The sequence below is a fragment of the Salmo salar genome, chromosome 15, assembly GCF_965601325.2.
Source record: "Salmo salar chromosome 15, fSalSal1, whole genome shotgun sequence".
In the NCBI taxonomy this organism is placed as follows: Eukaryota; Metazoa; Chordata; class Actinopteri; order Salmoniformes; family Salmonidae; genus Salmo; species Salmo salar.
The window spans coordinates 62,072,764-62,084,960 of NC_138305.1; the positions used below are offsets into that span (position 1 = coordinate 62,072,764).

General features: G+C 44.4%; 1 protein-coding gene across 1 annotated transcript in view; it reads left to right on the top strand.

Annotated features, from left to right (window-relative positions):
• Positions 1-12,197, top strand: part of stxbp5a (syntaxin binding protein 5a (tomosyn)) — a 192,661-nt gene that overhangs the window by 52,117 nt on the left and 128,347 nt on the right. The gene's annotated exons all lie outside the window — the stretch shown is intronic.

Here is a 12,197-nt window from a genome sequence, read left to right on the forward strand (position 1 = left end):
AACCTAGGAAGAAACCTAGAGAGGAACCAGGCTATGAGGGGTGGCCAGTCCTATTCTGGCTGTGCCGGGTGGAGATTATAAAAGAACATGGCCAAGATGTTACAATGTTCATAGATGACCAGCAGGGTCAAATAATAATAATCACAGTGGTTGTCGAGGGTGCAACAGGTCAGCACCTCAGAAGTAAATGTCAGTTGGCTTTTCATAGCCGATCATTCAGAGTATCTCTACTGCTCCTGCTGTCTCTAGAGAGTTGAAAAGGTCAGGGTTCCATAGCTGCAGGCAGAACATTTGAAACTGGAGCAGCAGCACGGCCAGGTGGACTGGGGACAGCAAGAAGTCATCAGGCCAGGTAGTCCTGAGGCATGGTCCTAGGGCTCAGGTCCTCCGAGAGAAGAGAATGAAAGAAAGAAAGAAAAGAGAAAGAGAGAAAGAGAGAAAGAAAGAGAGAGAAAGAGAGAGAGAATTAGAGAGAGCATACTTAAATTCACACAGGACACCAGATAAGACAGGAGAAATACTCCACGTATAACAGACTGACCCTAGCCCCCCGACACAAACTACTGCAGCATAAATACCGGAGGCTGAGACAGGAGGGGTCGGGAGACACTGTGGCCCCATCTGACGATACCCCCGGACAGGGCTAAACAGGCAGGATATAACCCCACCCACTTTTCTAAAGCACAGCCCCCACACCACTAGAGGAATATCTTCAACCACCAACTTACCATCCTGAGACAAGGCCGAGTATAGCCCACAAAGATCTCCGCCACGGCACAACCCAAAGGGGGCGCCAACCCGGAGAGGAAGATCACGTCAGTGACTCAACCCACTCAAGTGACGCACCCCTCCTAGGGACAGCATGGAAGAGCACCAGTAAGCCAGTGACTCAGCCCCTGTAATAGGGTTAGAGGCAGAGAATCCCAGTGGAGAGGGGGGATCCGGCCAAGCAGAGACAGCAAGGGCGGTTCGTTGCTCCAGTGCCTTTCCATTCACCTTCACACTCCTGGGCCAGACTACACTCAATCATAGGACCTACTGAAGAGATGAGTCTTCAATAAAGACTTAAAGGTTGAGACCGAGTCTGCGTCTCTCACATGGGTAGGCAGACCATTCTATAGGAGATAGCCCTGCCTCCAGCTGTTTGCTTAGAAATTCTAGGGACACTAAGGAGGCCTGCGTCTTGTGACCGTAGCGTATGTGTAGGTATGTACAGCAGGACCAAATCGGAAAGATAGGAGCAAGCCCATGTAATGCTTTGTAGGTTAGCAGTAAAACCTTGAAATCAGCCCTTGCCTTAACAGGAAGCCAGTGTAGAGAGGCTAGCACTGGAGTAATATGATCACATTTTTTGGTTCTAGTCAAGATTCTTGCAGCCGTGTTTAGCACTAACTATTTATTTAGTGCTTTATCCGGGTAGCCGGAAAGTAGAGCATTGCAGTAGTCTAACCTAGAAGTGACAAAAGCATGGATTAATTTTTCTGCTTAATTTTTGGACAGAAAGTTTCAGATTTTTGCAATGTTACGTAGATGGAAAAAAGCTGTCCTTGAAACAGTCTTCATATGTTCGTCAAAAGAGAGATCAGGGTCCAGAGTAACGCAGAGGTCCTTCACAGTTTTATTTGAGACGACTGTACAACCATCAAGATTAATTGTCAGATTCAACAGAAGATCCCTTTGTTTCTTGGGACATAGAACAAGCATGTCTGTTTTGTCTGAGTTTAAAAGTAGAACATTTGAAGCCGTCCTCTTCCTTTAGTCTGAAACACAGGCTTCCAGGGAGGGCAATTTTGGGGCTTCACCAGCTGTGTGTCATCCACATAGCAATGAAAGTTAACATTGTGTTTCTGAATGACATCGCCAAGAGGTAAAATATATAGTGAAAACAATAGTGGTCCTAAAACAGAACCTTGAGGAACACCGAAATTTATAGTTGATTTGTCAGTGTACAAACCATCCACAGAGGCAAACTGATATCTTGCCGACAGATAAGATCTAAACCAAGCCAGAACTTGTCCGTGTAGAACAATTTGGGTTTCCAATCTCTCCAAAAGAATGTGTTGATCGATGGTATCTAAATCAGCACTAAGGTCTAGCTGCAGAAGGACAGATGCAGAGCCTCGGTCTGACGCCATTTAAAGGTAATTTACCACCTTCAAAAGTGCAGTCTCAGTGCTATGATGGGGTCTAAAACCAGACTGAAGCGTTTCGTATACATTGTTTGTCTTCATGAAAGCAGTGAGTTGCTGCGCAACAGCTTTTTCAAAAGAAATTCGGAGGAATTTTCTATATTAAGGTTTGGCTTTTTCAAGAGAGGCTTTATTACTGACACTTTTAGTGAGTTTGGTACACATCCTGTGGATAGAGAGCCGTTTTTTATGTTCAACATAGGAGGGCCAAGCACAGGAAGCAGCTCTTTCAGTAGTTTAGTTGGAATAGGGTCCAGTATGCATCTTGAAGATTTAGAGGCCATGATTATTTTCATCAATGTGTCAAGAGATATAGTACTAAGAAACTTGAGTGTCTCCCTTGATCCTAGGTCCTGGCAGAGTTGTGCAGACTCAGGACAACTGAGCTTTGGAGGAATACGCAGATTTAAAGAGGAGTCTGTAATTTGCTTTCTAATGATCATGATCCTCAAAGAAGTTCATGAATTTATCACCGCTGAAGTGAAAGCCATCCTCTCTTGGGGAATGCTCCTTTTTAGTTAGCTTTGCGACAGAATCCTACATATTACATTTTTTTACATTTTAGTCATTTAGCAGACACTCTTATCCAGAGCGACTTACAGTAGCGAATGCATACATTTCATACATTTTCTCTCCGTTCTGGTCCCCTGTGGGAATCAAACCCACAACCCTGGTGTTGCAAACACCATGCTCTACTACCTGAGCTACACGGGACTACATATAGTTTGGATTGTTCTTATTTTCCTCAATTAAGAAAAATAGGATGATCGAGCAGCAGTGAGGGCTCTTCGATACTGCACGGTACTGTCTTTCCAAGCTAATCGGAAGAGTTCCAGTTTGGTGTGGCGCAATTTCCATTCAAATTTTCGGGTATTTTCTGTATACCAGTGAGCTAGTTTCTTATGACAAATGTTTTTTGTTTATAGGGTGCGACTGCATCTAGGGTACTGCAAGGTTAAATTGAGTTCCTCAGTTAGGTGGTTAACTGATTTTTGTATTCCGAGGGTAGGCGGAGGGAGTCTGGAAGGGCATCTAGGAATCTTTGGGTTGTCCGAGAATATATAGCACGACTTTTGATGATCCTTGGTTGGGGTCTGAGCAGATTATTTTTTCCGATTGCAAACGTAATAAAATGGTGGTCCGATAGTCCAGGATTATGAGGAAAAACATTAAGATCCACAACATTTATTCCACGGGACAAAACTAGGTCCAGAGTATGACTGTGGCAGTGAGTAGGTCCGGGGACATGTTGGACAAAACCCACTGAGTAAATGATGGCTCCGAAAGCCTTTTGGAGTGGGTCTGTGGACTTTTCCATGTGAATATTAAAGTCACCCAAAAATGGGAATATTATCTGCCATGACTACAAGGTCCGATAGGAATTCAGGGAACTCAGTGAGGAACGCTGTATATGGCCTAGGAGGCCTGTAAACAGTAGCTATAAAAAGTGATTGAGTAGGCTGCATAGATTTCATAACTAGAAGCTCAAAAGACGAAAACGTTTTTTTTTTTTTTTTTGTAAATTGAAATTTGATATCATAAATGTTAGCAACACCTCCGCCTTCGCGGGATGCGCGGGGGATATGGTCACTAGTGTAACCAGGAGGTGAGGCCTCATTTAACACAGTAAATGCATCAGGCTTAAGCCATGTTTCAGTCAGGCCAATCACACCAAGATTATGATCAGTGATTAGTTCATTGACTATAACTGCCTTGGAAGTGAGGGTTCTAACATTAAGTAGCCCTATTTTGAGATGTAAGGTATCACAATCTCTTTCAATAATGGCAGGAATGGAGGAGGTCTTTATTCCAGTGAGATTGCTAAGGCGAACACCGGCATGTTTAGTTTTGCCCAACCTAGGTCGAGGCACAGACACGGTCTCAATGGGGATAGCTGAACTGACTACACTGACTGTGCTAGTGGCAGACTCCACTAATCTGGCAGGCTGGCTAACAGCCTGCTGCCTGGCCTGCACCATATCTCATTGTGGAGCAAGGGGAGTTAGAGCCCTGTCTATGTTCGGAGATAAGATGACAGCACCCCTCCAGCTAGGATGGAGTCCGTCACTCCTCAACAGGCCAGGCTTGGTCCTGTTTGTGGGTGAGTCCCAGAAAGAGGGCCAATTATCTACAAATTCTATCTTTTGGGAGGGGCAGAAAACAGTTTACAACCAGCGATTGAGTTGTGTGACTCTGCTGTAGAGCTCATCACTCCCCCTAACTGGGAGGGGGCCAGAGACATTTACTCGATGCCGACACATCTTTCTAGCTGATTTACACGCTGAAGCAATGTTGCGCTTGGTGACCTCTGACTGTTTCATCCTAACATCGCTGGTGCCGACGTGGATAACAATATCGCTATACTCTCTACATTCGCCAGTTTCAGCTTTAGCCAGCACCATCTTCAGATTAGCCTTAACGTCGGTAGGCCTGCCCCCTGGTAAACAGTGTATGATTGCTGGATGATTCGTTTTAAGTCTAATACTGTGGGTAATGGAGTCGCCAATGACTAGGGTTTTCAATTTGTCAGAGCTAATGGTGGGAGGCTTCGGCGTCTCAGACCCCGTAACGGGATTAGTCGAGACCGGAGAAGGCTCGGCCTCTGACTCCGACTCGCTGCTTAATGGGGAGAACCGATTGAAAGTTTCTGTCGGCTGAATGAGCGACAACGTTTGAGCATTCATATAGCATTTCCTTCCAGAAGCCATGAGAAAGTTGTCCGGCTGCGGGGACTGTGCGAGGGGATTTATACTACTATCTGTACCTACTGGTGGCACAGACGCTGTTTCATCCTTTCCTACACTGAAATTACCCATGCCTAACAATTTAATCTGAAGCTGGACTTGCAGCACAGCTATCCTCACCGTAAAGCGACTGCAATTAGAAGGCATCATGTTAATGTTACTACTTAGCTTCGGCTGGTGGAGGTCCTGACGAACCACGTCCAGTGAAAAAGTTGAATGAAAAAAGTTGAGCGAGGGAAAAACAAAAAATATAAACTGTAATTAAAAAGTACAACATGTAAAGTTGTCAGGTAGCAAAGTAAGGTTAGCAACAAAACGCACAGCAGCACGTAAACAAGTCTACAAGTTGTGACCGGAAATTACGTTTAGCACTGATCAGGCCTACCACTGTTGTGTCGTCAGCAAACTTAATGATGGTGTTGGAGTTGTGTTTGGCCACGTTGTCGTGGGTGAACAGGGAGTACAAGAGGGGACTAAGAACACACCCCTGAGGGGCCCCAGTGTTGAGGATGAGCGTGGCAGACGTGTTGTTGTCTACCTTTACGGGGCGGCCCGTCAGGAAGTCCAGGATCCAGTTGCAGAGGGAGGTGTTTAGTCCCAGGGTTCCTTGTAATGAGCTTTGTGGGAACTATGGTGTTGAACGCTGAGCTGTAGTCAATGAACAGCATTCTCAAATAGGGGTTCCTTTTGTCCAAGTGGGAAAGGGCAGTGTGGAGTGCGATTGAGATTGCGTCAACTGTGGATCTGTTGGGGTGGTATGCGAATTGGAGTGGGTCTAAGGTATCCGGGATGAGGCTGTTGATGTGAGCCATGACCAGCCTTTCAAAGCACTTCATGGCTACCGACGTGAGTGCTATGGGGCGGTAACCATTTAGTCAGGTTACCTTCACTTACTTGGGCACAGGGACTATGGTGGTCTGCTTGAAACATGTAGGTATTACAGACTCGGTCAGGGAGAGGTTGAAAATGTCAGTGAATACACTTGCCAGTTGGTCCATGCATGCTTTGAGTACACGTCCTGGTAATCCATCTGGCCCTGTGGCTTTGTGAATGTTGACCTGTTTAAAGGTCTTGCTCACATCGGCTACCGAGAGCATTATCACACAGTCATCAGAACAGCTGGTGCTCTCATGCATGCTTCAGTGTTGCTTGCCTCGAAGCGAGCATAAAAGGCATTTAGCTCGTCTAATAGGCTCACATCACTGGGCAGCTCGCAGCTGGGTTTCCCTTTGAAGTCTTATAATGGTTTTCAAGCCCTGCCACATCCGACGAGCGTCAGAGCCAGTGTAGTAGGATTCAATCTTAATCCTGTATTGATGCTTTGCCTGTTTGATGGTTCGTCTGAGGGCGTAGTTCAGGATTTCTTGTTAGCGTCTAGATTAGTGTCCTGCTCCTTGAAAGAGGCAGCAATAGCCTTTAGCTCGATGTGGATGTTGCCTGTAATCCATGGCTTCTTCTTGGGATATGTACGCATGGTCACTGTTGGGACAACGTCGTCGATGCTCTTATTGATGAAGCCGATGACTGAGGTGGTATACTCCTCAATGCCATTGGATGAATCCCAGAACATATTCCAGTCTGTGCTAGCAAAAGAGTCCTGTAGCTTAGCATCCGCGTCATTTGACCACTTCCGTATTGAGCGAGTCACTGGTACTTCTTGTTTTAGTTTTTGCTTGTAAGCAGGAATCAGAAGGTTAGAATTAGGATCGAATTTGCCAAATGGAGGGTGAGGTAGAGCTTTGTATGTGTCTTTGTGTATGGAGTAAAGGTGGCTTAGAGTTTTTCCCTCTGGTTGCACATGTGACATGCTGGTAGAAATGATGTAAAACTGATTTAAGTTTGCCTCCATTAAAGTCCCCGGCCACTAGGAGCGCCGCTGCTGGATTAGCATTTTCTTCTTTGCTTATGGCCTTATAGAGTTGGTTGAGTGCGGTCTTAGTGTCAGCATCGGTTTGTGGTGGTAAATAGACAGCTATGAATAACATAGATGAGAACTCTACTCTACTTCAGGCGAGCAATACCTCAAGACTTATTTAATATTAGACATTGCACACCAGCTGTTATTGACAAATAGACACACACACCTGCCCCTCATGTTACCAGAAATAGCTTCTCTGTCCTGCCGATGCATGGAAAATCCCGTCAGCTCTATATTATCCGTGTCGTCGTTCAGCCACGACTCGGTGAAACATAAGATATTACAGTTTTTAATGTCCCGTTGGTAGGGTAATCCATTTTGTTTTCCAATGATTACACATGAAAACGGATGGCAGTGGGGGTTTACTCACTCGCCTACGAATTCTCAGAAGGTAGCCCGACCTCTGCCCCCTTTTTCTCTGTCTTTTCTTCACGCAAATGACGGGAATTCTGGCCCGTTCCTGACAAAGCAGTATATCCTTCTTGTCGGACTTGTTAAAGAAAAAATATTTTTATAGTTCGAGGTGAGTAATTGCTGTTCTGATGTCCAGAATAAATGTTTTGGTCATAGGAGACTGTAGCAGCAACATTATGTACAAAATAAGTTACAAAAAAAAGTTACAAACAATGAGAAAAAATGGACAAAATAGCACGTAAGGAGCACGTAAAACGTCAGCATTATTAACACTTTACAGTGTGATAATTACTATAGAACTATACATTTGAACTAGTATTATGATTACTCATTGTTTCATATGAAACTAATTAAAATATTTGATACAGTTCTTACAACAATATCTCCCCCAGACACATAGGTTCCCTTTCGTAGCTGTCTGGAACAGGCAAACAGCCTCATTATTGTTTGGCTGTAGTGGATTACCAGGGTGTTAAACTGTGCATCTCAGCAAATAGCCATTGCCAAATAGATGGATCTGTTTGAGGATGGTGTAATATATGGAGCTTTCAGCTGTTGATCCTGGGTATACTCACTGTCATGAGCACAGCGCAAGGTGAGAGGGTGGTGTAGCTGTGGTACACTGGTTTACTGTTACTTTGTTAAAGTGAAGGTGAGAGTGTGGTTTAAGTGTAACTGTGGCAGTAACAAACAGCCAGCAGCCCTGTACTTTACTCTACTGTACGTGGGATTTAATTGTTTGCATGCATAATAACTCAAATGTGTCAGGGGAAATGATTTATACTGGGACTATATTAAACAATTTAATTACCGCTCTGAATGTGTGTGTTTGACCTTGCGTGTTTGTGTTTGTGCGTGGGTGTGTGTACGCGCGCGCATGCATATGTTTATGCGTGAGTTTGTACACATTAAATGTGGTTCTCAAATGTTTTGTGTGTGTGTGTGTGTGTGTGTGTGTGTGTGTGTGTGTGTTTATGAGGGCATTATGTGCCCTATAGCACTCTCTGTCATTGGGCTGTGATAAGAAGCCGTTTTCTCTTTCTCACTGTGGAAGACTGGCTGTGCACTGTTGCAGTAGATGGTTATATGCCCTGGTAGATTCTCTCTCTCTGTCTCTCTCTCTCTCTCTCTCTCTCTCTCTCTCTCTCTCTCTCTTTCTTTCTTTCTTTTCCTCCTTGCCTCTATCTTTTGTGATCTCCCTTTCTCCCTCTCTCTCTCAACCTTTGTCTCTCTGAGCTGTGGGAGCAGGCAGCAGACCAGCAGACTCTGTCCCAACCCCTCCCTGGCAGGGTGATGTATGACTGGGCATGTTTGACGTCAGTCCCGGCCCAACGTCACAGACCTCCACACTCACAGCCTTTTTTCCTTCTTTCACTCGCGGCCTCACTCTTTTTCTTGTTCTTTCTTCTGCTAGCTCTTTCTATCATTTTTATATCTGTCTCTCTCTATCCCTCTCTCGTTTTATCTCTCTCTGGCTTTCATTCTCCTACTCTGTTCTCGCTCTCTCTCTCTTGCTGTTTTTCCATTTTCCTCTCTAGATCTTTCTATTCGGTACTCTCCTAGTCTACCTCTTTTCCTCATTATCTCCCTCCCTGTGCTCTGTCTTTCTTCAACATTCTATGTCTATCACTAACCATTGGCATAGCCTCACTCACGCACACACACACACACACACACACACACACACACACACACACACACACACACACACACACACACACACACACACACACACACACACACACACACACACACACACACACACACACACACACACACACACACAATCACTCCCTATGGTGTAGGGTGTACAAAACAACAAATGGTCTAGAAGATCCATCATACTTTCAATTGGTTCTGTCAGGTGAAGAGTCCACTCACAGCAATTTGATTACATCCACAGGAACCAACCGAGTGCTATCCCTGGGTTGTATTATCTCCATAAGCATCCCTAGTTGTAGCTCTCCTGACAAGTTCACTTTGTTTGATGTAAAGAGAAGACTCCCTTCCGGCTTCCAACACTATGCGTGAGGACTATGAGAACCCATGAAATAGCAGATATGTTGACTTTGAGGGGCCGAAATAGCTTTTTAAAGTTTCATCTGACTTGACAAGATGAGGAATTGACCCAGTTTTCCTTCCTTCTCTCTCTCCGTTCCTCTCTCTCTTTCTTTCTCTCTCTATTGTCTCCCTATTTTCTTCACTCTAGTCAATCTGTCAAATATGTGAGTGGTATTGGTGGTGACAGGGACAGTGTCATACTTTGGAAAGATAACACAAAGGATCATGTGCCTGGAGTTTAGGTACTTGTTCAACCTCAAGTGTCATAGGGGTTATCCCAGGCTAAACATCATGGGCTTTATCTTTAACCAAACATAGAACAGTCCTTGTGATTCCATGATGCATGCCATTAAGGTTTATATTTTAGAGAAAATGATTTCTTACTCCAATACCATCTATATATGGTTGTGTCCTTATTTTTGAGACAGAGAACAACCCCCCAAACGGTAAATGGTACATTCCGAGGGCATAATCTTTAGATTTGAAGGTATGCTTTTGGAGGACACCATTTACTTTTCTCAGACCTGAAACATTTAGCATATTGTCATAATTGTTTATTTAAATCAGAGAGTTCAGTCTGATAAATGTTCACTATATTCACGGGACCACCCATACAAAAATGTATGCACATTGGATAAAAGTGCCTGCTAAATGCTATACTGTATATTATTAAATTATATATTACTATTTTCTATCTACCATGGTTTGATATCATTGTACAGCCAACTGTTTTCCCGAGTTAGTCTGTCTGTGTGCTTTTCGATAATATGCTTTTTGGAAGCCTGCCTGCATTTTAGAGAAAGTCGAAGACAAACATTTTAAAAAGCACAATCATAAGTCCTGCCTTTTTTTTCGGGCCCAAAAGATTTGGTTGCCAGGCAATCTCTGGAATGAGTTTTCAATTAAATCACTTTCAGTTCCCATCTTGGACTTAAGCATCCAGATCATTCTTCCGACTACTTTGCAGGGGGGCTCTCTGTTGGTCTCCTCCCCTTTCCCTCGCTCTCTCGTTTTTTCGAGAATGTGTGTGAGAGAGTGGGGAGGGTGGAGAAGCTTGCCTTCGCGTATGTGCTATGTGCATGTTTGATGTACAGTATTTTTGTTTGTGAACCGGATGTGTGATGTGTGTGTGATAATATATGTAAGTGTGTGGTCATTTTTTATTTTCTGGTGCAGGTAATGCTGTAGTTTAGTGTTGCCCTGATCAGTCTATACAATTATATTCTTGCCCATAGCAGCCTGTGATGTAAGATTTTGGTAGGCTATTTTAGCAGGAGATATTAGCAGGATGCTCTGTTTGCTTGCTTCTTTCTCCTCTCTTATGAGGAAAGTGTCATCTCTCTGGCTGTCATGTGTTACGCTTAACTGCATCCCCCATGAAAAACTTCTACCCGGCCCTCCTCTCTTCCTCTCCTCCTCTGTTCCACTCTGTCTGCACAGGAATTTTTGGTAGGATGAATACGCATCATCAGTGAGCTCACTCATATAGGCCTTCAGTGGAGGAAGCTCTTAATTTTCAATCTTACTCTTTCTCTCTCTATATATTTTTCTCTCTCCCTGCTCCCCCTGCTTATTTATAATACATCTGCATACCTCTCCTCCTCCATACATCTCATCCATCCCTCTCTCTCTTGCACCCACGCATGCATGCACTGTCTCCCACTCTCCCCCTCTTTTCCATCTCCCCCACTCTTCATTATTTCCTCTCTGTCCCTCTATCTCTGTCTCCTCCTCTCTCTCTCTCTCTCTGCTGTCGTGACCTCAGATTAAGGTTGGAGGAATATGTAATTATGTTGTGTTTGTTTCTCTGCAGCTCCAGAATATCTTTCTATGCCATTTATTTATACACTCAGTGGACAGTTTATTAGGTACGCCCATCTAGTACTGGGTCGGACCCCCCTTTTCCTCCAGAACAGACTGATTTCTTCAGGGCATGGAAACGTTGCTCAATTGGTATCAAAGGACCTAACATGTGGCAGGAAAACCTTCCCCACACCACCGCTACTAGCCTGTACCGTTGACACCAGGCAGGATGGGGCCATGGACTCATGCTGCTTACGCCAAATCCTGACTCTGTCATTAGCATTACGCAACAGGCACCAAGATTTGTTGTACCCGGAGATGTTTTTCCACTCCTCAATTGTCCAGGGTTCGTGAATCTGAGATGTCGTTCTGCATACCACTGATGTACCATGCCGTTATTTGCCTGTTAGCTTGCTCGATTCTTGCCATTCTCCTTCAACCTCTCATCAACAAGCTGTTTTCGCCCACAGGACTGCCGTGGACTTGATGGGTTTTTTGTCGCGCCATTCTTGGTAGACCCTAAACACTGTCGTGCGTGAAAAGCCCAGGAGGTCGGACGTTCCTGAGATACTTGAACCGGCACGTCTGGCACCGACGATCATACCACGCTCAAAGTCACTTAGGTCACTTGTTTTGCCCATTCGAACATTCAATCGAACAGTAGCTGAATGCCTCTGTGCCTATCTGCCTGCTTTATATAGCATGTCACGGCCACGTGACTCACTGTCTGTTGGAGCGAACCGTTTTCATAAACGGGGTAGGGTACCTAATACACTGACCACTGAGTGTATATTTGTTTATTTTTAAGTAAATATATCATTGTGTCTTATCTCTGTGTTCTCTATGAACACATATCTCTCCAGAAAACAACTCTACTAGGATAGACAGACTGCAGTATATTAGCTAGGAAATGCTTATATCTTCAAAATACACTACATGACCAAAAGTTTGTGGACACCTGCTCTTTGAACATCTCATTCCAAAATCATGGGCATTAATATGGAGTTGGTCCCCCCCTTTGCTGTAATAACAGCCTCCACTCTTTTGGGAAGGCTTTCCACGAGATGT